This window comes from Crocuta crocuta, unplaced genomic scaffold (genome assembly GCF_008692635.1).
Source record: "Crocuta crocuta isolate KB4526 unplaced genomic scaffold, BGI_CrCroc_1.0 scaffold30, whole genome shotgun sequence".
NCBI lineage: Eukaryota > Metazoa > Chordata > Mammalia > Carnivora > Hyaenidae > Crocuta > Crocuta crocuta.
Window position 1 is genome coordinate 4,243,686 of NW_027528345.1, and position 25,805 is coordinate 4,269,490.

General features: G+C 37.7%; 1 long non-coding RNA gene across 1 annotated transcript in view; it reads left to right on the forward strand.

The window, feature by feature from the left end:
- Nucleotides 1-25,805, forward strand: part of LOC144222845 (uncharacterized) — a 330,463-nt gene that overhangs the window by 194,769 nt on the left and 109,889 nt on the right. The window contains exon 3 of the long non-coding RNA XR_013332490.1: nt 17,710-17,788. This is a non-coding gene — a long non-coding RNA (uncharacterized LOC144222845). The remainder of the gene's footprint in view (nt 1-17,709; nt 17,789-25,805) is intronic.

Below are 25,805 nucleotides of genomic sequence, written 5' to 3' on the forward strand. Positions count from 1 at the left end.
TTCATTCTTAAATAATGAAGAGTTAGGCTGTACAGCTGGATCATGTTTTCTGACCATCTGCTAGATTGCTGGTGAGACTGAAGTCTTTCAATGTATTTATTCGTCATTTTTAATTTTTTGTGATTTTTTCCCCTAATTCTGTTCAGTTTTTTATTTCTCTGCTTTATTGACTTTCTAGAGCTCTTTATATACTAAAAAAAATTAACATTTCAGAAAATTGTTCTCAAATGTAACTGAGTTAGAGTCCCTGTTAGATTTGCTACTTCTCATTTAGGTATCTATCATTCCCAAGCAATATGTTTCAAGGACAGACATCTCCTTTAAGACAATGAGATTTACGTTTTATTCTAGCAATATTAGCACTGTAGTTTTTTTCTAAAAAGCCAGTGTGTATGCAAATGTAATCATTAGAGCTGAATAATAAAGCCATCAGCGTAGTTCTCTTATTCCTTGATTCTATACAGCATTTTAACTTATTTAAAGAGAAATATTATACTTGGAAATTAAAATTTAGACTGTAGAATTCTTACCAACAGCTCTATTCTTTAGAATTGCAAGCTTTAGAAAATAATATTCAATGAATAGTTATAAAATAAAAGTTTAAAAATTTAGTTTCTACTTCTCTCTTCAAATTCTCTCTCCCTGATGACATACAACCATTGTTAGAATGATAACCAAGAAACTAATCCCAGAAAATGAACAGGTTAAATCAAAATAATATAACTACTCTTTCTCTCTCTCTCATACACATTCTTCTTTCACAGGTGTGTAATGAGCACAAATTGTGTAGACTGTGACTTGGACTCTTTCTATCTTTGCTATTTTTTTCTGAGAGGCAGTCTTAGTGACTAAAATATTATTTGTTTCAATGTCATTGAAACTGTCTTGAAATCCCAGTGAACAGGACAGAGCAAGTCTGGAAAAGCAGAAAGGTTAAGTTGAAAGAATCCAAAAGACAAAACAGGTGAAATCTAGGCACCAGTTGGCAATTCGCATTAACTATCATGTAAAAGGAAACATTTGTGCGCTCTGTTGCTAATTTCCTATCTATACATGCAGTAGCTACCTCAGGGGGTGGTGCTGAGATCAAATATACAATATTCTAGAAAATATTAAAACCAGTTGAATGCAATCTGTGCCAAAAAATTAAGCTGTTCAGGAAAAAAAAATGAGTTCTATAAATCAAGGCATAACTGTTTCCCAATCATCCCATTTTCAAGCAGGAAACCAGAGTGAGATTTTTATACTATGCATCAGGCACAAGCTCACTTTGGATTCTTTCTGAAAAGTCTGGTCCAGGGATCACTTAAGCATTGTTGATGAGTCAGCTTTTCATTTGTATTCTGCCATCTTCACACCTTTATCAAGTCCTTTGAAGGAGATGGGAAAATGACCAGGGGCAGATATTTTCTGTGGGAGGCTAAGAGTATCCTTGAGTACTCTGACACACAAATCCCTCACTAGTAAAGGCCGATTTTCTGCTTTAAGAAAGTGCCTGGTTACTTTGTTCAGACTGGAGTATTCAGCAGGACTTTGTCATAATCACAAATTAACTTTTGTAATCTGATTATGTGAGAATGTGGAAGAAGATAAATCTCTCACATTGGGTTAGTCTGTAATCAAAGCCAAAATTTTAGGTCTAAGATACCTTGTGTGAGACAACTACTAATGCAGGTACATACGGGGAAAAAAAACCATAGCAATTACAGGTTAAAATATGCATTTTGGTTAAAATAAGAAACTCAGCAACATAGGTTGGGCATCAGTAGGTTTGGATGTAGATGGACAGATGCAATAACTGATGTATATATTAAAAAAGAACATTTTGATGAATAATTAATAGATATTTTTCATTTTTATTGCTAACAATGATTTTTTTTGTGTGTGTGTTTCACCCTGACCTGAAAGATTGTAATTGTTTTTCTGGAAACATATAAAAAGCCAAAGTGCTATTTGCAAGGGAAATGAATTTTCCAGGGAAATTCATCTAGAAATGTCAAGATAATTTTCAAATAGAAATTGAATCTACCAAATTAAAAGGCTATTAGGAAATGTTTTCTTAGGTTCTGTTTTGCTTATTTTTACAATTTAGGGGTAAATGTGTCAGTTCAACAAGTACGTTCATTTCAATATAAAGCATGGGGCTAAGCACTATAGAGAATACAAAAGTGAACACCAAGAATTGCTTGCGTTGTGTTGCATTTACAGCTTACTGTGTGCTTTGATACTTATTATTCACTTTGATCTTTCAACCACCTTGGGAGGAAAAGTTCCCAGGTATCATTACCCTGTATTTTGGACACAGAAAAAGAAACAAGACCAGATGCCATTGTTGCCTTGGTCAAGGTCAGCTAGCTAGTGTGATAGGACAATATCTTTAGTGAATTAATAATGCTGTAAAGGGATCCTGACATAAGATAGACCAGTTCCAGCTGGGAGAAATGAAGGTACTTAATATGGGCCTTGAAAATGCCTTAGATTACAAAGACTTGGCATTTCAGGTGGTGGAAATGGTGTGAAATAAAAGCATGGATTTGTGAAAATTAGGATACTGGATGACAGAGGGCCTTGGTCTAGTAAGAGGATGGGGAGCCACTGAGTATTTTTGAGGTAGCTTCTTGTTCATACAATAAGACTCAGTCTGCCATGGTTCAAATCTCAGTTCTATCACTTACAAATTGTTTGATCTCAGGGTTTATCCTAACCCCAGTTTCCTCAACAGTAAGGTGAGTGTCAAAGTCACTGACCTCTAAGAGTTGTTGTGAAGATGTAAATGGGTGCAGTGCATATGCCTGGAGAAGAGCACCTGAAAACAATTATTAGTCAGAGATATGACCAGATCAGAGGTGCACTTTAGGACAGCTAGTATGGTAAGAAGTGACAACAGTCAGCAGTCGTGGGGGAGCAACTGGAGGAAGGCGTCAAGCTGAAGTTCAAACAGCAATTTGGAGCCCACACCAAGTCCACATGAGGTGCAGTGAGGGCTTACCTTGGAACATCAGCACTGGGAACGTCCAGTGTCAAATAGTTTAATACCTTCTGCAAGCGAGAAATAAAATGTGAAGCATATCTTTTTAAATGGTCCCCAAATTAAAGTTTCTCTCTGTTGACTGGCTAGGTTTAAAAACTTTGATGGCCAAATTTATGATGGTTTGTTCCAGTCCCCAAATCCTATAAATATACCAGATAATTCTAGCCTTCACACCTGTTCAAACAACAACAGAGATAAAACAAACTAGTGGAAAGACCATCCCTTTCCTTTCCTTAACGAGGTTCCATTGATTTTTGCAAACAAATGAAAGACAATAAATTGCCCCAGATGCCTTTTTTTTTTCACAGCCAGGTTATAGGACTGATTTGGGTGTTCCTAGCCTACTCAAGGGATGAGGCCTCACAGCTGGGCCATAAAATGCTTTTGCAGCTCTGAGGATATCCTCCTACGCTCTTTTGTTCCCAGGGGAGCTTTGGGCATTGGGTAGTTAATCCTGTTGGTCTCAAGACTAATATTTCTTTGTTTCACACGTCAATAACCAAAAATCTCTACAAAGTCACAAAGAAGCTCATGAGGAGGTCAGAGGCTGCCCCGAAGGCATCTGATTTCTGTCCCAGGAACTCCATACAGACCTGAGATCTGGGCTGGAGTAACCTTTAGCAACTTGTCATTTACTACAAGTGTATCGAGTTTGCTCTCTTCCAGTGGCGTCTGTTTTGCACACTCAGTTCTGTAGAGAAGGCTCAGGTCTAGGGTTGTGCTGTTCAGTGTGGAGCCATGAGCAGCATGTGGCCAGCTGAGCACACGAAATGTGGCAAGAATTGAAATGTGCTGTAAGTGTACAATAAACACACGCTGGGTTTCAGAGGCTTAGCATGAAATAAAAGAAAGAAAGTATCTCAATACTTTTATTGAGATAATTATTATAATTATTATAATTTTGAAGTGATATTATAAAATTAATTTCATTAGTCTGTTTTTACTTTTTCTAATGTGTCTACTAGACAACTTAAGATTACACATGTGGCTCATGTTTTATTTCCATTGAAAAGTTCTAAGAGGAGGATGCCATTAGTCCTCCAGCTTCTCCTGATAAATTCAAAGCAACTGGTAATTCTTGATTATTTTGTTGAGCATTGTTTGACTGGACATATAATCTCACTGTTCACAGGAGCAAATTTTTAAAATCTCTGTTTTATATTTGTCCTGAAAATTTTCATATCAATTTGACTCTAGTGCAAAGACAACTTCCAATTTGTCTTAATAAAAGGAGCCAAATTAAGTAGAAGATGAATAAATAAAGGCAGATGGGGAAAAAAAATGAATGAAAAATGCACTTATTGAGAAATTTCTGCCTCTGCAGTATGTTATTTTTTGTCATTTTTACAGAGGAAGAAACAGTGGCTCAGAGAGGTTAAGTAAGTTTTCCAAAGTAATACACTTTATATCCATCAGAGGATTTGAAAAGGTCTAATAGATTCCACAGCACAAACTCTTCCTCTACATCAAAATGGCTCTCTTCTATTGGTAACTTTTGAGAAAATTAAACAGTAACAATTGATTTTGGAGAGATTTCTTTTATTAATCACCAATATCTGGTTTATGACTTATGCTTGTATTGGTGCTTGTTTGCCACGTTATGCTAATACTGGTTAGAGTATGTGGAACAAACTATTCATAGAAGCTTTTATTCATAAGAGGTCAGTAAGTTCTCCATGGGCTCTCTTACTTCTCTTCCAGCTACGTAATCTTAAGTAGCCATGTATGCAACACGGAGTTAATGACACAAATCTCATGGGGCTCTTGAGGGGTAAAAGAAGGCTCCATGGGAGAAGGTAAAACATGCACTTGCCAGAGTCAGCCTCTCCAAACCCTCCTCTCATCCCTGGAATGGACATAAGATAATGACATCACCTTGTTCTGCTTTTTTGCCAGACATTTGGGGCCACTTTTCCTCTCTGTAAATGAGATACAAAATGAAAAAGCTAGAAATTATGAGGACTTTATGGGTTGCCTACTTCATTGCTCTCTTAACACACAACTGTTTCTCAGGAACCACAGACAAGTCTCATAAAGTTTCCTTTCAATATTCTATTTCAGCTTCTTTGATCTTTTACTCAAAGGCATTTTTTTCTCCTCTGCTAATCTAAATTTTCCTCATTAATTATTTTGGATGGAAATAAGAAAGATATTATAAGATTACTGTCACCTCATAACTTTCTCTTCTCTAGACTAAGTTATCCTGTGCTCAGTAATTGTCTCCTTTTCCTCAGATTCACTGCTGTCTCCAGTAACTCATTTGTATGCATTCTCATTCAACTTGTTCTTATTAAGTAAAATTCTGATCATAGAGGGATGCATTGCTGCCATTATTTTAGAAAGATTTCCTCTAAAGTCAGTCATTATGCATTTGCTATCTTGCTTATACTAGACTCTAGGAGAATGACCTAAGGAATTTGAGCATAATAATAGTTTGTTGCTTGCTACTGTTGACTCAGTTTCTCATTTTAGCATTTGAGATTTAAAAAAAACTAAGATAAAGGATAGTAGAGAAGGAGGGTCAACAGAAGAGGTGCATTTGTTTATCAAGACTTGACATGGAGTCAGTGTAGTGTTCAGGTAGCATTGGAACCAAAGTGTAGTAATCAGTGTGTCCATTAGGTCCCTGAAGCTATAAGACCCTGCACATACTAATTTAGTCTCACCACAGGGAATGGAGACATTGCCAAGGTTAATGTGTTGATACCAAAAAGAATAAAATGTCGCGAAAATGAGAGTGACTCCTCTCAATATTTAATTACGAATCTACTATCAAGACACTTTTCGTGTCCTTCAATCTCCATATGTTTAGAGATTTTAGTTTACAGGAGACACAGCAATGGTTCCATGGAACTGGAAGGTGAGACTGCCACTCGGCCACTTGGGCATCTGATACCACTGAAACAGCATGTGGAAGTGGATATATTTTGGCTCGGAGATTGAAGCTGATTATTAGGGAAAATTGACTTGTCTGATACAATGGCACCAAAGATGAACAGGATTGGATCTTCGAGGATTCTTTGAATATGCTACTCAGTTTTCCCGTATTCTGTAGCACAATAATATAGGCATAGCTGTTTATTCTGTCAGGAATAAAGATGTGGGTTAATTGGGCAACAAAGCAAGACTAGTTTAGGTATTTGATAAGGCTAGAGAGAATTCAGAATAATAATGAAAGAAGGATATTATAAGTCCACCTACAGCCATGTGAGTGATTTCACAAACAAGGGCCACAGAAGTCATATGTATTTTTTCCCTGTTTTGATACAAATATATTCATTGTTATTAATGAATCTTTTCCTCTACTCAATTCTCATTAATGTAAGGTATGTCAGCAAGGACTAATGATGTATCACAGTGTTCAACCGCATGATATCAAAAGGGGAGAGTGAATTGCTAGAAGAGAAGTAGAAGGAACTCTCATCCAGAGATGTAGAAAATAAAATGGGACTTTGTGTTTCATCTTTTGTGGCGGTCAGCATGTTGAGTTGACCCAAACACCAGCTCTTCGAAGGATAATAACCATATTTCTAAGAATTCACTTCCCTGTATGGTTCTGGCATAGGGTTTACCATTGAGAAGAACTACTGGGAGATTTTGAAGTTGGAAATAAAGCAGAAGCCACCATTATTGGGAGGACATGGTAGGAGGATGTTGGACAGATGTGGACACTCTATGGACCTCTTCAGGGGCCTCACTTCACAGCTATGACTGCCAGACAAATGTCTCCACGAGCCCCTCCTCCACAGTCATGGCAGCCAGATGTGGTGGCTTCTTGACCTTCTCAGTGACTCTGACTTGGCCACCTTTTCCAGTGCTGTGGGCTAAAATCATGAATAATGACTTCTCCAGTATTCGAGCTGCCACTTTTCAGGTGTTTTCTGCCCCGTTCTTCCCACATTTCGCAAAACCTCTAATTCCTCTGTTATTATTGTCACTTTATCTTCAACACATGCAATGGCTCTGTTTCCCTAACTGAATCCAAACCAAGATAGTATATGATCAAGTGATCATTGCACTAAGTAACTCATTATCTCCTTAATTTGATTCCTTCAAATTTAATTGCCATAATTTGGGGACCTAATGTTTTATTATAATCATTTTGCATACAGCTTATCGTTGTCATATTTGTAAAGAAGTAGACAAACCCAGTTTTTGGTTGCTAGCCATATGAACATTTAACTCTTTATGATTCTGAATGAATTATAAAAAAATGATAATGGGACCCACACCAATATTTTATACTCCTAGCTTGCTTCCAGGTGAGATGATGTTCAGTATGTAGTAGTCCTGCTGCTGGTGACACCGAAACATCTAGATGAATACTAAAAAAAAGAAACCATCATTTGAGGTTTGAGTATATAGTGATAAACATTTTGATGCTTTCAGTATTTGAGGGTTTTGACATTTTGTAGATAAAATGCAAAAACGATTCATTAAGCTTTTTGACTTTGTATTCAGATGTTTGCCATCATGCTCTTAGAACAGAATAGGAACACGCTAAACTGCCATTTGTTTTCATTTCCACATTAATGCAGAGGAAACATAATGAAATAGTTGAAGCGCTGAGCCACTGAATTAAGCACTGGCTCTGTAATTCAGGCAATTTCATCAAACGTTCTTGCTGTTTTCTGGACTTACATCAAATCACTTTGGTTTAATGCCAGTTTCATGGATTTCATGGCACGAGAATGCTTAGTTAAAATGTAATTAAACATGAATTATTTCCCATTGCAGTTTTGTAAGCTAACGCACATTTAGGTGTGAGTTGGCAATAAAATATAAACAAACATGTTTTCAAACACAAACCTCCCCCCAGCTAACCAGGAAAATACTGGCTTTGCTAAATAAGTCTATAGTGTCTGTTATAATCGCTTCTCGGCCTTTTGGCTAAGATCAAGTGTGTACTATCTGTTACGGTAATTTCAACGTCACAGGACTATAAATCTAATTGAACCTGACCAAAACAATGAAGATACTCTAGTGGTTCACAAAACATAGATTTTGAAATTCCCAAGAATGAAATTCAGCTAAGTTTTAAACTTGTTTAAAAAATGTATGGGCAAAAGCTCAATCACAAACACTTCAAACTACTTTGAAGGAACAATTTGATGATGAATTGATAAGAGGGATCTGAACCTTTTAAAAGCAAATCTTTATAACACTCTGTAAACTACTGTTATTTCTGCATGTTATTTCTGTATGTTCAATACAAATAGATTTGCACAGAAAAATCTCTCTCAGTTATTCCGGATATTTGGTTAAAGGAGATTTATCAGATGTCAAAGTTGCAATCATAGAATTTTGGAAATGTAGTGAATCTTAACATTCATCTACTGGATGAATTACATATATATTCAGAGAATCAAAGTGTACTAAATGATGGTTGACATAAATTATATCAGACATTACTTAATTTTTGTTGTTGGCAATAGAGAACCAAAAAGTCTTTCTTCAAGATATTATTGTGATGATCAATCATTATACTCTAAAAATGCAAAAGTTTCAGTTAATAGTGTATAGGTAGTAGAATGTCATATTAAAGCAGTACTCCACCTGGCCTTCAGGGTTAACTCTCTTCAAGCTTATGCACTTCTTGCTTGCTGACTTAAACTCCATAGTTTGTAGCAGAACTAACCTACTTCCAGAACTAACCTACTTCCCTTGAGATCCTGCAGATCACTGGCCTTGGGGAACAAAGGACCAGACTTTCTGGAAGATAAGGCCTGACTGGACCCCAAAACAGCCTCTGCTGACCATGATATCCTTCATCAGAGATACCTGGGAGTCTTGGTTACTGGCAGAGCAGAGGAATCTGGAAAAGACTTTCAAGACGAAAGGCAAATCAAATGACTGACTGCTGAGCACCAGCTCCTTCTTCATGTTGCCCCCCACCATTTCCCACATCTTCCCTTTTAAAAGCTTCCTGCTCCACCTGGACTCAGAAACATGTTTTTTGAGATGTTAGTCTGTAATGGGGCAGAGGTTCACACAGAGAGTCATGACACCGAGCCTTATCTTTCCAGGAAACAACTTTATTCATGCCAGCACGGGTTCAGTGAGTTCATACCTGAAACACTGAGTCCTGAGCACAGCGGGCTGTGGCCTTTTATATGATTTCTATTTCTTTGTCTCCCATACATGGTAACATACAGACATACGGTCTGATTGGGTGGTCTTGTGTTACAGAGTCATGAGGTATATCATGTTCGCGCACGTAGCCCATTTGCCTTTCCTTATCTTGGGGTTTTTTTCACCACATTCCTGAAGGAGGGGACTCTCCCACAGGTCTGCCATCTTCCTGGGTTGCCACCTTCCATAAAGCAAGCTTTTCTTTCCCACCAATGCTTGTTTCTGGAGTATTGGCTTTTGAACAGCGAGCAGCTGAACCTGAGTCTGGCCCCAGTGCTCTGTTGGGTAATAATATAAACCATGTCCATCCATAAATCTAAATTATTGTATTTAAGTGTTCCAGGGAAACTGTAATCCTAGGCCTTTGTTGGCAGTAGTTATCTGCCAAATGCTAAGTTACCAGAGAAATGTGCTGATTTGCTAATCTGGTCCTAAGGATGTGCTAGTATGTACAGTGTTAAAAAATCTCACTGAATCTCTGGTCAGTATCAAAACAAGCTGAGTCAGGGTATTAAACTACTTTTATGCCAAATCTTGGACCAAGAAAATTAGCCTTTTCAGTTGTGAGGTGTGCAACATCGCAAGTAGTATCAATGTTTAGTAAATTTTAGGAAAATGCTTTGAAAAAGGCAAGTTATCAGACTTCAATAATAATAGCATTGCTATAATTCCAAGTATAAAAGCCATACATGCTTATATACAATTTAGAAAATGTGAACAGCATAAATAAGACAAAAAGTCTTATAGTCTTATAAGCAATAGGTAATCCCTGTTTTTATTTTTAAAATACTTATGTATATAAATTTAATTCAAAAGATACAACTTTATTACATTCTAACATTTTTCCATTAAATATTGCTTAATAATATAATTTTTAATTCCCCAATGTTAATCATTTGGATGTATCAATTAAACTGAGTTCATGTAGCTGGAAAATTAGATTGTTCACATTTTTTGTTACTACAAGTCATTTGATGGAAAGTCTCATTACCTAAGTTTTGAGACTATAAAAGGGTATTTTCATAGATTAATTATTCAGATGAGAAATTAAGTCAAATTATATAAACATTTTTAAGATTTTGGATTTACATATTCTAATTGTCCTCACTCAGATTCTTATAGATTAGCTTCTTCAACCTCACTGGTGTAATATTGTGTTGTGAGTGACTAGTTCTCTGCTCCTTGATATTTCTTGATCCTTGCTGCTTGTTCAGCCTTGAACCTGTTTGGGGGATATTTTTTTTTTAATTTTTAATGTTTATTTATCCTTGAGAGAGTGTGAGAGACAGAGAATGAGCAGGGAAGGAGCAGAGCGAGAGAGGGACACAGAATCTGAAACAGGCTCCAGGCTCTAAGCTGTCAGCACAGAGCCTGACACGGGGCTCGAACCCTGAACCATGAGATCATGACCTGAGCCGAAGTCGGACGCTCAACCGACTGAGCCACCCAGGCGTCCCTGGGGGATATTTTTAAGGCACTCTAGATTGACCTTCTGGGACCAGCTTATAGTCTTCCTTGAATCCTTGAGGCTCCTTTGACCTTGAATATTTGTTTCTGCTTCTTCCCCAGTTTGGAATCCTTGCTTTAGAAATCTACTTCACCTCACAAGCTTTTTCAGGCTATTGCCTTGACTAAATCCAATGAACCTATGTCACCAAATACCCACTTGTCAAGAGACAGAAGTCTGGCTTTTAGATTACAGACTAGTGGCCAAGGACCCATTACTGATAACTTCCCCAGCATAGCGTTAACAGTGACCACTAAAATGACTGTATAACTTATTGTTCAAATAAGAATGCATTTGAGAATGGTAAAGGGAACTGTTAATAATTATGCCAGTACAACAGGCATAAATTGGGACTGTCCCAGGCAACCCAGGATGTCTGGTAGCTTGGGTAACTTATCTCTATGTATGTCCACCAGGTGGGGCACTTTGTGCTTTGTCTACGTGACTGATGGACTGTGTGCATCTGTAGTTAACACTCAAGGTTCTTACCATAAAATACAACCTTAAAGTCTCTGTTGCATAAACTTATTATAATGCTAGTTGAGAGAAATGCTATTTAATAATATTTATGAATGAATGCTTTTAGGGCACGCAAGTTTTCCATTCCTGTAAGAGATTCTAAAATTAGGCCATCTATCAAACCAGATGTTAGAGTTCTGCATTCTTGGAACCTGAGTTAATTGCCATCTGGTATCATTTTTTTTTAAAGGATATATTGGAGCACATTTTAAGAAACAGGTGTTTGAAATTTGCTGCTTTATCAGTTGTTGACATGTTGTAAGAAAGGCATTTGTTTCTTTGCTGTGTCATCTTTGTGAGAACAATGAGACCGGTTCTTCTCTGGTGTTGATTTAAGGAGAAGCAGCTAGGTCTCTCCTAAGCCATTGGTTTCTTATTTTACAGACACTGAGCCACGTGACATTTTGTGTTTCTCTCTTTGCTTTGGTCACTAGTAAGCTCAGGGTGAAATTTTGCCACATTTCCAACAACTGTACAAGGCTTTGTATATATTTCTTATACTTGGCTTTATTATTTTCTCATCGCTATTCCTCTTAGCCCAAATCCCCACATCTAGTTTGCAATTTTGTAATGTAGTTTTAGTCTTTATTATTGTGTTGTGATTAGTTACCCCAGGTCTTTTGTGGAAGGAGGAGGTGCTTAAGAATACTGGTAAGTAAATATTCCATTGGAAAGTGTTGAGACAGAGAGAGAGAGAGAGAGAGAGGGAGGAAGAGGTAGAGAGGGAGGGAGGGAGAGAGAGAAATACAGATTTGGGGAAACCTTTTTATTTGTAACTAAGTCTTACCCAGGCTATTGCTGGAAGTATTTCTCTTTCATGTAAGGTCAGTGGTACTGTCTCTTCCATGCTTTTATCTCTGTGTTCTTCTTTTCCACAGGTTCCCTTCCAAGAGCAACTAAATGGTTTCAAGTCTCACCTTTCTTTCAAAACTAAAATCCTTCCTCTAGGGTTTTAAAACTGAAATTCCAGATCCACCTCCACCCCCCTGCCACCGCCTCTTTCTCTCCATGTTGAAAGAAGTGTGTTCAATCGCTGTGTCCATGACTTCCCTTCACTTCCCTAGGCCCTGAAGCTGACCCCTTGAAAGTCAGCCTGATTTTCTCAGTGTTCGATTCAAGAGACACTTCTCAGCTCTGGACTTCTTAGCTCTCCATTCTTTTTCAGAATGTGCTGTTCCCACAGAGTACTGACACCATATGCTGCTGGAATTTTTTCTTCCACTATCTTTCTGGCCACTGCTTCTTGGCTTCTCTTTCAGGCTCTTCTACCTCCATCTTTCCCTTAAAGTTAGTGTTTCTCATGTTTTAGTCTTCCTCTTTTCATTCTACCCACACATCCTGTGTGGTCTCGATTGTTTCCTAAATTATCTCTGTAGCCTGAGAACTGTCCTGATCTCCTCTGTTACCTATTTTTAAAAAATGTTTACTTTTTTTTTTTTTGAGAGAGAGAGAGTGTGTGCACAAGTGGGGGAAGGGCAGAGAGAGAGAGAGAGGAGAGAGAGAAAGAAAAAGAATCCTAAGCAGGTCCTATGCTGTCAGCACAGGGCTTGATTCAGCAACGTGAACTCATGAGCTGTGAGATCATGACCTAAACCAAGATGAAGAGTCGGTTGGTTAACCAACAGCTACCCGGGTGCCCCTGATCTCAGTTGCCTATTACATGTTGGACATCTGGATGTCTTGCAAATCCATCACACTCAACTTTTCACATTGGTTCTTCTCCTTTGGACCTGTTCCGTCTTTTGTTTTCCTGGCTTTGAGAACGGCACAGTCAGAAGCCATCTTGTCAACTCCAAAAACCTAGGAGTCTTCTTCAGCTTCTCTCTGTCCCTGCCTCCATCCAGACAGTCACCAAATCCTGGTGATAAGATTGCCTAAACATTGCTTAAATCACCACCATCGCAGGCTAACCCTCCCACTCACACACCCCACAAAGGGTATTTTTTCACTTACCTTGATGTCTCCTGCACTTTTACAATGTCAGGGACATAATAAGGGCACAAAATACTTTTTGAATAAAGAATTAATTTTAGAAAACTGAGAAATATTAAGAGATAGCAGCAGTGGAATATGGATTTTAAAATATGCTTATGTTATTAGTACATAGTTTATTTTAACAAGCCAAATGAGTCCATTATTTTTTATACTGAATTATTTGGGGGAATATCTATATCAAAAGCATATACTTAGAAATGTATTTTTAATAACTTCCGGGACTCTGTTTCTGGGGTGCCTGGGTGGCTCAGTCAGTTAAGCCCCTGACTTCGGCTCAGGACATGATCATGGTTCATGAGTTTGTGCCCTGCATCGAGCTCTCTGCTGTCAGCACAAAGCCTGCTTCAGATCCTCTGTCACTCTCTCCCTCTGCTCCTCCCCTGTGCATACACACTCTGTCTCTGTCTCTCAAAAATAAACCTTAAGAAACCTGCATACTTAGAAACTTATTTTTAATAACTTCCAGGATATTGTGTCTTCACATTTTATGTGGGAAAATGTGATACAGTTAATTTAGTCACATGAATCTTTGGCTGAGATTTAACCTATAAACATTTAGCATAACAAAACACCAAAATAAAGAAGCAATATATAAATCGAAGGTTGCCACAATTAAATTTCATGTATTATTTGTTTTTAGGGAAGCAAGAACTACATTTCTAAATATCTCTGAAAACTATAATGTTGCTGGTCAAAGAGACTCTTTAATGTATTGTAATTTATAAAAGTAAGTTCTTAGTGATACCATCCTAATTGTTCAACATACATGTGTTTGTAATGAGGCAGCAGGAGTGTGGATAATTGGGTAGCTCCTTCGAAAATTGAATCCTGGTAATTTCTCTATCTGATAATTAGTAACCGGATGCTTCACTTTCCCAGGGCACTGGGTTTTAATGATTTTGCTAAAAGCTTCTGCAAAGCAGTATTCACTTCTAATATTCAGTCTTTCTTAGAACACTCTAAGTCTGTAAGGAATAAGAAGAAAGGATTACTTACGAGGGGCTATATATGGAAGAGTAGAATTGCTTCTTGAATTATGCTCATGCTCTAGGTCTGTCTAGGTTTGACCTGGTTGACACGAGAACCGTGGATGTTCTGGATGCACATTCTTATGTTGAGATGCTCTCTAGTCAGGAGAGGGTGGGGTGTGTCAGGAGGTGAATTAGAGGCTCTTTCGCCTGGATGCCGTTTACAGATTAATGTTCAGATATTGATCACCTCTGTCATGATGACTCCCGTGGCTATCGCTGGACACTCAACAAAAAGGAGCGACATTAGCTAAAGTCAACACGGTTAATATCTTTAAGAAATCATGGTATCGGCCTTGATCACTTCAGTATTGATGCTGACTTCGTAGTGTACTTAAATGAACTTGTTCACTTTAAAGTTAGGGTTGTTTAGACCCTGGATGGGCAGATTTCCAGTACATGCATGGACGTTTGCATTTTTTATTTGCTGGAGATTCCTTTGACCTTGGTGAAAGCCAAAAGAGAGGAAATAGCATTCAAGGAGGCAGAACTTAAAATGAAAAACACGTGAGCTAGGAGTTCTCTGCAGAACTGAAGCATGGAACACTGACTAGGAATGCAGTGGTGTTTGCTCTTGGACACCTTGGCCCAGTCACTCAGAGGGATGCTTGCTGTTTGATTGTCCATGCGCAATAGGCACAATGAAAAAGAGGTAACTATTGGGCACTGGAATTTCTTCTACAGTTTTCCCCGAAAATAAATCTTTTTTGATCACATAGATGTATCTGAAGTATTCTGTGATTTTTTTAAATGTTTGTTTATTTTTGAGAGACAGACACAACATGAGTGGGTGAGGGGCAGAGAGAGAGGGAGATAGAATCTGAAGCAGGCTCCAGGATCTGAGCTGTCCCCACAGAGCCTGATGCAGGGTTTGAACTCACAAATGGTGAGATCATGACCTGAGCCAAAATGGGACTTGTAACCGACTGAGCCACCCAGGCACCCCACTGTGTATTTGTTAATAGCTGTGAAGTTAGCATGTGTCTTGCATTTTGTCCAGTTAGAGACATGAATTTAAAAGGTCATTGATTTCTGTGATCCTCCCATATTGGATAAGGAGAGACTTGCATAACAAAAGGCATGTATTTACAATTTAGATATGGGAGGCCTGTTCCAGGTCACTAGCACTGCCTGTAGCAGATGCTATTCTCTATTAAAATTACTTACATTGTCAACTAACGTTTATTGTCTCATGATAATGGCATCGACATTTAAAAAGGAAAACAAGTCAATTACCCATATGAAAATTAATCTGCTGAAATTAGACTTTAAAAATGAATCCAGGAACAATTTTCTGCCACTTTGCAGGTGAAATAGGAATTGCCATGAGCCTAGCATATATTTAAAAAATTTCATTATATAGTAGTAAAGTTTTTCTTTCAGTGAAAGTATATTATGACCGCTTCCACTAATCTTTTTGCCTCAAAGTTTTTAATCAAAAATAGGATTTTTATAATAAAGTTAATAAATTTAATTCAAGGTCCATTATGAAGTTTCTATAACTGAACAAATGAACTACTGAGTTCCCATTAAGGGAGAAGTCAGCTCTGTATATAAAAGGAAATACTGGTTCTTTTATCTTTACCTCTTCCTTAGTCAAGGATGATGATGAGATTTTAAGAACTGTACTTCACATGCCCTTACTTACCCTGTTTTCAATGTTGATTGTTCTTTCACTCTCTTCTGTGTTTGGAAAAACCCTACCCATCCTTCAAAGGCTGGTACAAATGTCATGTTCCCCAGAAGGACTCTTCATGGAAGGACTCAACTTGCCTCCCTATGAGTTCCCTCTGCCCTTGGCCATGGGCAGTGTCTATGACAAAGCTCTACTGTCTGCTGTGGTTTCTAATGAGTGTGGGGATAGCACCTCTCCATATTTGTGGCCCACTGGGTGGTCCAATACCCATCACAAAATGTTTCACTTAAATAATGAAGCGTAAAGTAAGTTGATGGTCTTTAGATGTATTTCAAATGAAAATACGATTATTTTCCTACTAATTCAAGAAAATAAAAATTTTACATCAAAGAAATAAGCATTTGTTGTCTTCATGTCCTAAGTGATGGAATCAAGGCTTAAAAGCTTATATTTTATTTTGTTTCTCTTACTGTGCTGGTTTTGGGAATAGTGAGAAGACGAAATGACTAAATATCAGTAAGTTTATGAAACAATTACTTATTTAATTTGCCTAAGATGGCCTATTGGCTCCAATTTATCTTAAGCATCATTTCTTGTATCATGGCTCCTGATACGCTACTGCTTGAAGAAATTAGAACAGTCAACAGTAAAATATCTGTTACCTGTAGCAAGATACAATTTAGCTTTTGAGATAAAAGTTTTATGATGGGGTGCCTGAGTGGCTCAGTCAGTTAAGCGTCTGACTCCGGCTCACATCATGATCTCATGGTTCCTGGGTTTGAGCCCGACGTCAGGCTCTGTGCTGACAGCTAGCTCAGAGCCTGGAGCCTGCTTCAGATTCTGTGTCTCCCTCACTCTCTGACCCTCCCCTGCTCACACTGTCTCTCTCTCTCTCTCTCTCTGTCTCAGAGATAAATAAAAAACATTTTAAAAAAGTTTTATGAACAGTTTTTATTGTGCAGTTTGTCATTATTTTTACTTTGATGTAAAAACCATAAACCATGAATAAAATTTTGAGGATATAAGTGTAATATACTAATATGTCCTAATATAACTATTTTTATTTTTGCCAGTGATTTCATTTATATATGCATAAACGTTTTTTATATACCTATAATTATATGGAAAAGTACCATTGTGCATTATACTTTTTAACTGGATACCACATCATAATGTTTCATGTTTCAGCAGTCTTCATTATTGTAATTATAAGAAAAGTATTTTTCTCTTATGTTGTTGTGCCATAATGTATACATATGTGTGTATATATAATATAAATGTAAATTGTTTATATAATATGCTTTTAAATAAATATCTGCATTTGCCTATCTATCATTTAGCTAGCTAGCTAAATAACCATCTATTTAAAATCCAAAATAAGGGCTCAGTCAGTTAAGTTTCCGACTTAGGCTCAGGTCATAATCTCACAGTCTGTGAGTTTGAACCCCACATCGGGTTCTGTGCTATCAGCTCAGAGCCTGGACTTGGTTTGTATTCTGTGTCTCCCTCTCTCTGCCCCTCCCCTACTCATGCTCTCTCTCCCTCTGTCTCTCTCTCTCTCTCTCTCTATCTGTCTGAAAAATGAATAAATGTTAAAATTTAAAAAATAGAATAAAATAAAATCCAAAATAGATCTTTCAGGTTACTAAATGAAATGTAAAATTCTCTCTCTTGTAATTATTTTGGTTACTTTTCCTAGAGACCTATCTGTATCAAAATTTAAAATGTTTTTATTAGAGAAATGGTCTAGTGACCTAGGGAATAGGTGAAGAATTTTCAAGTAAACAAACCCCTTTTTTCAGATGATTGCAATATTTTATTTCATTAAAAACAAATTTTTTCAATGCCTCCTATGTTTCAGGAACTAGGATTTCACTAAGATCACAGAAACCAACGTGATAGACGTACCATCAATGACTTGAACTCCTATTCCAGTGAAGGTAAGAAACTAAGCATAAATAAGTAGACAAATATTTATGAATTGTAACATCAAGGAAGGAAGGCTGTTTTGTTTTTCTTTTTGTTTTTAAGAATTTCAGGTAGAAAATGTCTGTTTGGGGCTAGAGGTCAATGAACTATTGGCTTTCTGACTAGACAACAGTAGAGGAGTCAAGGTATTTGGTGGTGGTTGGGGTGGAGTGGGGGTTCAGGCATTGGAACACCATGGGATAAAGTCCTGAGGTGGAGAATGGTTTATTTGAACACCTGGGATTGGGGAGGGGGAGCCTCAGATAAAGAGCAGAGGGTAAATGGCATGAGACGAGATTGAAGCAATATCATCAGATTGAGGGACTGGATAATGTTGGACTTGTCAACCAAGATTAGTAATGTGTGCTTTGTTCTGGGTGTAATGTGAAGCCTTTGCATATTAGTCAATGTAGGCACATTGTCCAACCTGCATATTAATTTCACACAATGTAGAAGATGGATTGGGGGAAAGGGAAAGTGATGGCAAAGGAAACAATGTTGCAGGCAGTTGCGCCTGTCTGGGTCAGACATGTTGGCATTGTGGAATGGAGTGATAACAAACAGAAAATGGAGAATAGTGTGTAAAACAAGATATGTCTTTCACGCAGAAACAACAATAGAGGGTGATATTTGGTATTTTGGGAGTAAAAGAAGGGAGAAATCAGGAATGATTTAAATATCTGACATAAGCTACCAGGTCACTGGTGGTGATGTCTACTGAGATGTGGGAAACATGTGGGTTGGAGGGGTGGGTAGCAGTGGTGGTGGTAAGTAGTTGCATATGGTGAATCTGGGGTTCAGAGGAGTGGTCTGGCTGGAGAGGCTGGTTGACTCCTTTGGTGGTGGTGGAAGGCCCCATGACTAAGGGCCTCTGACAATGTATGTGTCTTCATCTTAACTATGACTTTAAACCTGAAGAAATGCATAAAATTATTTAGGGAGAGAGATGAGGGACAAAGGAAAAGTCCTCTTGAGACCAAGTTTGGGAATACCAACATTTAAAGGGCAGGGAGTTGAAGAACCTGGTGTCAGAGATTTGATAGATTAAAGCCTGGCTGTGTCTCTAATGTTTTATCTCTATAAAGTCCTGGGAAAAAGTTACAAATGCATTGATAAGTCTGGATGACAGGTACATAGATGTCCGTTCTCTTCTGCAGTTTAAAAAAGTCATTTAAAATACAACTTAATTTAAAACATTTAAACTTAAATTATGAAATGCTTTGCAAAAGTGATTCATAACATATTAACCTTTAGATGCTACAAACCTCACAAACTTATTTATTAGTTAATGATACTCATAAACCGTCACTATAAATGTTGGAATTGACTATAACACTGAGGTTCTTGTAATGCCAAATGATGTAGACAATAAGGCATAATACAGAGGGTCACCTACTAGAGACGTTTTCAAGTGACCTTAAAGGCAAGTCTCTGAAATGCATCTATCTTCAATTCACATTCTCTATCCACTGTGAACCATAGGTTCCAAAGCTGGAAGGGATCGTAAAGCTACCTAACCTGTCACATCCTTTTCTGAATCGGTGAAATGGATTCTTAGAGATGCTGGTGGTCTTGCTCAGTCTCACGCAAGACTGCACATAGTTCCATGTATAGACCCATTGAGGTGACATGCATCCAGAAATGGCTTTATGCTATATTAGAAATGTGCATGTTAGACTAGAGGTGTAGCTTACGCGAAGTGTGGAAAAGTTCAGTTAGGTTGTTCTATAACAGAAGCTTTGATTTTAACACATCTTTGCGCTTTTTGTTATTACTGGTAGGCAGTAATGTGAGAAACTTTTCTACAAAACAAATAATGAAAGGCTGTGAGCAAGCTAAGTAACAAAGTACACTAAAACCTTGGATTGCGAGTAACTTGTTCTGCAAGTATTCTGCAAGACGGGCAAACATTTCTAATAAGTTTTTTAACCTGATAAACAAGTGAAGTCTTGCAATATGAGTAGTATGTGATACCAAATGTCACATAATCACACCTGAGCCAATGGTTCTTCTCTCTCTCTCTCTCTCTCTCTCTCTCTTGCTTGCTCTCTGTGGGATTGTGGGTGATTGTTTCCCATGCTCGTCATCTTGGTCTCAGGCTGTGGTGTGGTGTTTGGCAGAAATCTGTGATTTTTCAGGACATTAGAATGTTTCCACAACAGGCACTGGTGTATTTTTTGCCATTTCAAAGCATCTATGGACAGTCCTTGGCTTTTCCATAGAAGAGTAAACTTAGGAATGCTTTGCTTCATTCCAGTTCAGGCTGCCTGCAGATCTAGACCCTTTCCTCTGCTGTCTTATTGGCAATTACATTAAATACAGTATATGACAAGAGTTTATTAATACTGTAGTCAACATTTGTGCAAGCGTATACAATGACCCCCTTTGCAGATAAATATCCCATTGAGCCAATAGATAGCAGTGATTCTGTTAGTGATAGTGAAAGTCATCCTACACAATAACCTTCCTCCCTTTTGTCTCCCTCACACCAGCCATGAAGGTTTTCAAAGGTAAGCGCAGGTTAATCTGTTTATTTTTCTTTATATTTTGTCTTTTATTTATTATTTTGTATTATACTACAGCACTGTGATCATTTTTGTATGAATATTTTTGGGCTGTGGAATGAATCATCTGAATTTCCATTATTTCTTATGAGGAAATTTGCTTTGATATACAAATGCTTTGGATTATAGGCATGTTTGCAGAATGAATTATGCTTGTAAACCAAGGTTTACCTAAAACCTTGTATATCTAAAAGACAAGGACGATTAAATATATAATACAAAGGATTTTCTGCTTTTATACAAGAATTCCTCATACTGTTTTCTTAAGTAGAAGATCTGCTAATATAGAAGTGGCAAACAGATTTAATTAGGTGTGTCGTCTCTAATTGACTGGTAGTGGCTACCGGGAGCAAGTTTTGAGCAAAGACCCAGCCTGTACTCACTGCATATGTATAGGCAGAATTTTCCAGAACCGATAGGATATTGTATATAATATACATAGAAATTCATTTGAAGGAATGAACTCATGTGATTGTGGTGGCTGGCTAAATGAGGAATCTGTAGGGCAGGCTAGCAGGTTGGAAATTCAGGTAAGAATTGATGTTGCAGTCTTGAAGCAGAACTGCTTCTTCAGAAACCTCAGACTTTGCTCTTCCTGTCTTCAACTCATTGGATGGTCCACCCATATTGTAGAGGCTAATCTGCTTCACTCAAAGTCTATTGATTATAAATGTTAATCACACCTCAATACCATCTTCACAGCAACATCCAGACTTTTGTTTGACCAAACACGTGGATACCATAGCTCAGCCAAGTTGACACTCAAAAGCACTCATCACACTAGGGAAGAGAGCAATGAACATGAACGTCTGCAGTGTGTCAAGGAGGGATGGGAGGCATCATTACTGCCATGTGTTTCCCATCTTTATCCTGGTTGTATTTAGATGTCCCTTTAGTGTAAGAAAATCCATTTTATTGACAAAACTTCAAGAATATTATTGCATGAAATGAAATAACTTAAGTTCTAAAGATTTTTAAATTTGGGAACAGGAAGATAGACTTTTTGCCTCATGAAGAGAGTTTTCGATGAATATACATTTTGCTTTATTATTTTGCATTATTTCTTACGATGTCTTAAATCCTTCCCATCGCATTCCACCCCATTATATAATCCAGAGTTTCAGCCCACATTCATTATGTATCTCTCACTCACCCGACTATGCTGTAAAGAGGTCTCCAGTAGGAATACTTTGAGAGAAATTACTATCTGGAATTTTCAGAAACTAATCACTACTTACAGTCCCAAAATTAAAACGCAAACTGTCAAAAAATAGTTAATAATCACTTGATGGATTCAGTCTACTATGTTGGCTTTAATCTTTTAAGTGATATGACACATCGTAAACTTCTGGTAACTTCATCAGTGTCTCATCTAATCTAATGTGATGTGTTACAGCCCGAACAATTGTACTATTGTGCCTAATAATGTCTATGATTTAGGAAAATGGTGGGGGCAAAGTCTCATCTGAGAAGTGGCTTCACCTATACATTTTTGTTAGAGAAGATTTGAAATAGAAATTAAAATAGTAACCTTTGTTATCAAAACATCTTAATATAAGAGCATTTAAAAAAAATCCCAGGAAAAATAAACCTTTAGAAGTAAAACAATAGTTACCAAAGGAATGATACTTGGATAATATTTGAGTAAAACCAAATCAAATAAGTACTTTCATTAGAGTGTTCCTTTTGTTCCCCTCAAAAATGTTTTACATTATTGAATATCACATGTCTCCCCGAATTTCTGTTTTCAGGCACGTTTCCTGCTAGGAACATATGGAAAGGGTAAATGTCTGGAGTAAAATTTAAATGATATTATAAACTATGAGAGAGAATCTTGAAGGATTAATGCAGTTGAAAGAGCTAAAACTATGTCTGCAGTTAGATTTATCCTATACTTTTAAAATATAGAATATGGAAAAGAAAATGTAAAAAGCAGACTGTATAAAATGCCTTTACTTTATGTGTTTACATTTTGATGTAGGTATCAATTTACTTTCCTGCAGATGCTTAGTATCATTGTGTTTTGAACACAGAAATTTCATGTGTGTAAAACTGTAGAAAATTCTAGAGGTAGACATTTATGAATAGGAAAATGATTTCCATGGAGAACTTTCACTCAGAACCTCAGTGCTGATTTGTCACATCCCCTACACGTGGGGCTTATCTCTCAGGAACAAAGCAAAGCATGTGATTCTTAGATGTTAGAGGTGGATTTAAGAGTCAGGGCCCAAAGTCGGGGTAGATGCGGGCAATTACCTCAGTAAATCAGGCATAAAATGTGCTGTTAGTATTTGGCTTATTTAGTCTTCAATTCTGTACTTCGCTGTGGTTGTAAAGATGTGGCCTTTCTTTCCCTTCATGGTGTAAAATTTAGACCTCCAGAGAACCAAATGCACTAACACGTTGCCTTCCTGTGCCTACTCTTGCTTCAGAGTTATCACTGAGGCATAAGGAAGCAGCCAGTGTTAAGACTTGGAGACGGGACAGATTGCATACTGGGTGTGGCTGGCCAACTGGGGAGATGCTGGTATTGACTCTGCATTTCATCCCATGCCAGACGGTAGGATGCACAGGCTTTCAGCAGACCCCTCAACAAACCTGGAAGATAGGCTTATTAATCCTATTTTACAAACAGGGCGGCTTGTTTGAGTTACTTGCTGAAGATTTCAGGAGTTTAGACCTAGGACTGGAATTCAGCCATGCCTCCAAGCTCTGCTCTGTTTTTGTTGTACTTTTGTTATTATTTTCATTACTGAACCCAGTCTTACACATTTTGAGTTTATTTACTCAATGTGGTAGTGACTTGCTCCATTAAAAAATATGACAAATTATATCCATCAGTGCTAGGAGACATTTAACATATCACTGGCTTTCAAAACAGGTCATCACAATATTAGAATTCTTGTCATAGCATCAGCTCACAAAGCTGAAACAAATAGGGTATGCTTGACAGTGGAGATGAGGGTCCTTGAAGTAAGAACCTGGAATACTCTGAATTATTTTGGTTGTACTGCAGGCCTGAAATTGGTAGTCTTTCAAATTTTAGGGCATATGGTCTGGTGCTTTTGCATACTCCTGGGTATTTATCAATTAGGATTCAGCAGCATTTTGCCTGTTCTCATTATGTAATTACATTAAAAAATGTTCCTTATCACAGGAAAGAAAAACCTAATTACTAAATCTTGATTAAACCTTGTGCTAGAGACTAACCTCTTGACCAGCGACATATGACCATAACAAAAGAAAGGCCAGCCGGAAAATTCATCAAGGGGGTTAACAATGACCAGCAAGCACTCAGCAACTTATCTAGGAAAAGTGTTTGTTCTCTCTTTGTTTTATTCTTTTCTAGCAAAAATGATTACAAATAATATTACCATCAAAACATATGTATTGTTGACAACCACAACGTCTTCTCCTACATGTATATCTTGATTTTGCTATAAATCAAAAGCTCTTCAGAATATATTCTTGAAGAAAAGCTTTGGTGGCCCACAAGTGGGTACCAACCCATTTCCTTTCCTTCTGCTTGCTGTCTATAGGGAAAGAGCATAAGATTGCGTTGGTATACGATTAGAGCATAAATCATATTTCCATTCTTATTGAATCATATGTAACAATAAGCTAAAACTTGTCCGTGGACACTTTTGTATTTAATCAAGCTAATATCACCAGGCTAGATATCTCACAAAATATTTTTTTAATGTTTTTTATTTATTTCTAGGAGAGAGAGAGGAGAGAGAGACAGACAGACAGACAGAGAGACAGCGTGAGCAGGGGAGGGTCAGAGAGAGAGGGTGTCACAGACTGAAACAGGCTCCAGGCTCTGAGCTGGCAGTCAGCACAGAGCCTGACACGGGGCTTGAACCCACAAACCGCGAGATCACGACCCAAGCGAAAGTGGAACGCTTAACCGACTAAGCCACCCAGGCGCCCCTCTCACAAAATTTAAAAGTTTATTAGACATTTTTGCTGGTATGCTGTGGTTACATTTATAATGAAAACTTCAGGTCTTGATGTGGTGGATATTTTTATTGTCTTTATTACTTTTAGAAGGATTTGAGGCCCAAAAAGGCAAAGGGAATTTTCCAGTTTTTTAACCAACTAGTATTGAAAACTGTCCCTTTTTATCATTTGTAATGCATACTTTCAGCAATCAAGTTTACTAGATCATATCATTTCCTTAACGATTTGTTATATTTTTTGCATATTCAAATAAATTCAGGAACAAGTTGATTACAAGAAACTGTGATCCTCATGCTTCTAAAATGTTCTATTTCTACATGAAAGTGTGCACTTTCCTTTCCTGTGGTTGTACTAAAGTTGAAAGGTTCTTTGTAGTTTCAGCTCTTCTAAAGGTATGTAGAATTAAGACTTTCCTTAAAATCTTTTCTTGACCATTATATGAAAATTAGCCTTTCCCCTCTCTGCTCTGGCAATTATTTTGTTTATTTTGACTTCTGGTTTACGCCACAAGAATGAAAGCTCCACAAAGATAGGGATTCTATCTGCTTTACTCTTGTTTCCTCAGTGATTGTGGTTCAATACTTGGCACATAGTGAGTGCTTGAGAAATGCCTGAAGATGGAATGAATGCATGAGTGAGAGGGTGTATATAGGCATCCCAGGATCTTGAATGTGGAATTCTGTTCCCACCAGCAGCTGCAGGCTGACTGACAAATAAGAAATAACAACAGAAATCCAATAGGCAGTTGCTATTATTATAGTCACTTCCAGTTATTAAACTTGTACTATATGCCAGAGCCTGTACTATATGTTTTATATTTCATTCCTCTCTATAGCACTAAGGAGATGATGTCTGAGTAGGAGAGAAGGCAGAGAGGAAAGAGAGGAGCAGAGCTAGTTTGTAGGTAATTCAGGCATAAATTATGCTATTAACATTTGGCAGATTTAGACTTTCATTGTTCATGTTTCTTTGATGTTGGATAAATAGTCTTCTTTATCATTTTTACTATTTTATTTAAAAAATTTTTAATGTTTTTTTATTTTTGAGAGAGAGAGAGAGAGAGAGTGTGTGTGTGTGTGTGTATGTGTGTGTGGGGGGAGGGGCAGAGAGAGGGAGACACAGAATCTGAAGCAGGTTCCAGGCTCTGAACTGTCAGCACAGAGCCCAATGTAAGACTCAAACTCATGAACCGTGAGATCATGACCTGAGCTGAAGTCGGATGCGTAAGTGACTGAGCCACCCAGGTGCCCCATGTTTTTTACTATTTTAAATTTGGGCCCTAAGAGAATGAAACTCATTGTCCTATGGAATATCTTTCCACAGAGCTAACTGAGTTTTAATCGCCCATGTCAGTAGTATTGGGTGATGATACCCAAGCTCATAGTTCAATTGGCAGAGTGAAGAGGCAGGTCAGTGACAGCCCGTGCGTGTCTACCAGGTGGGCCATGCAAATTGCCACTTA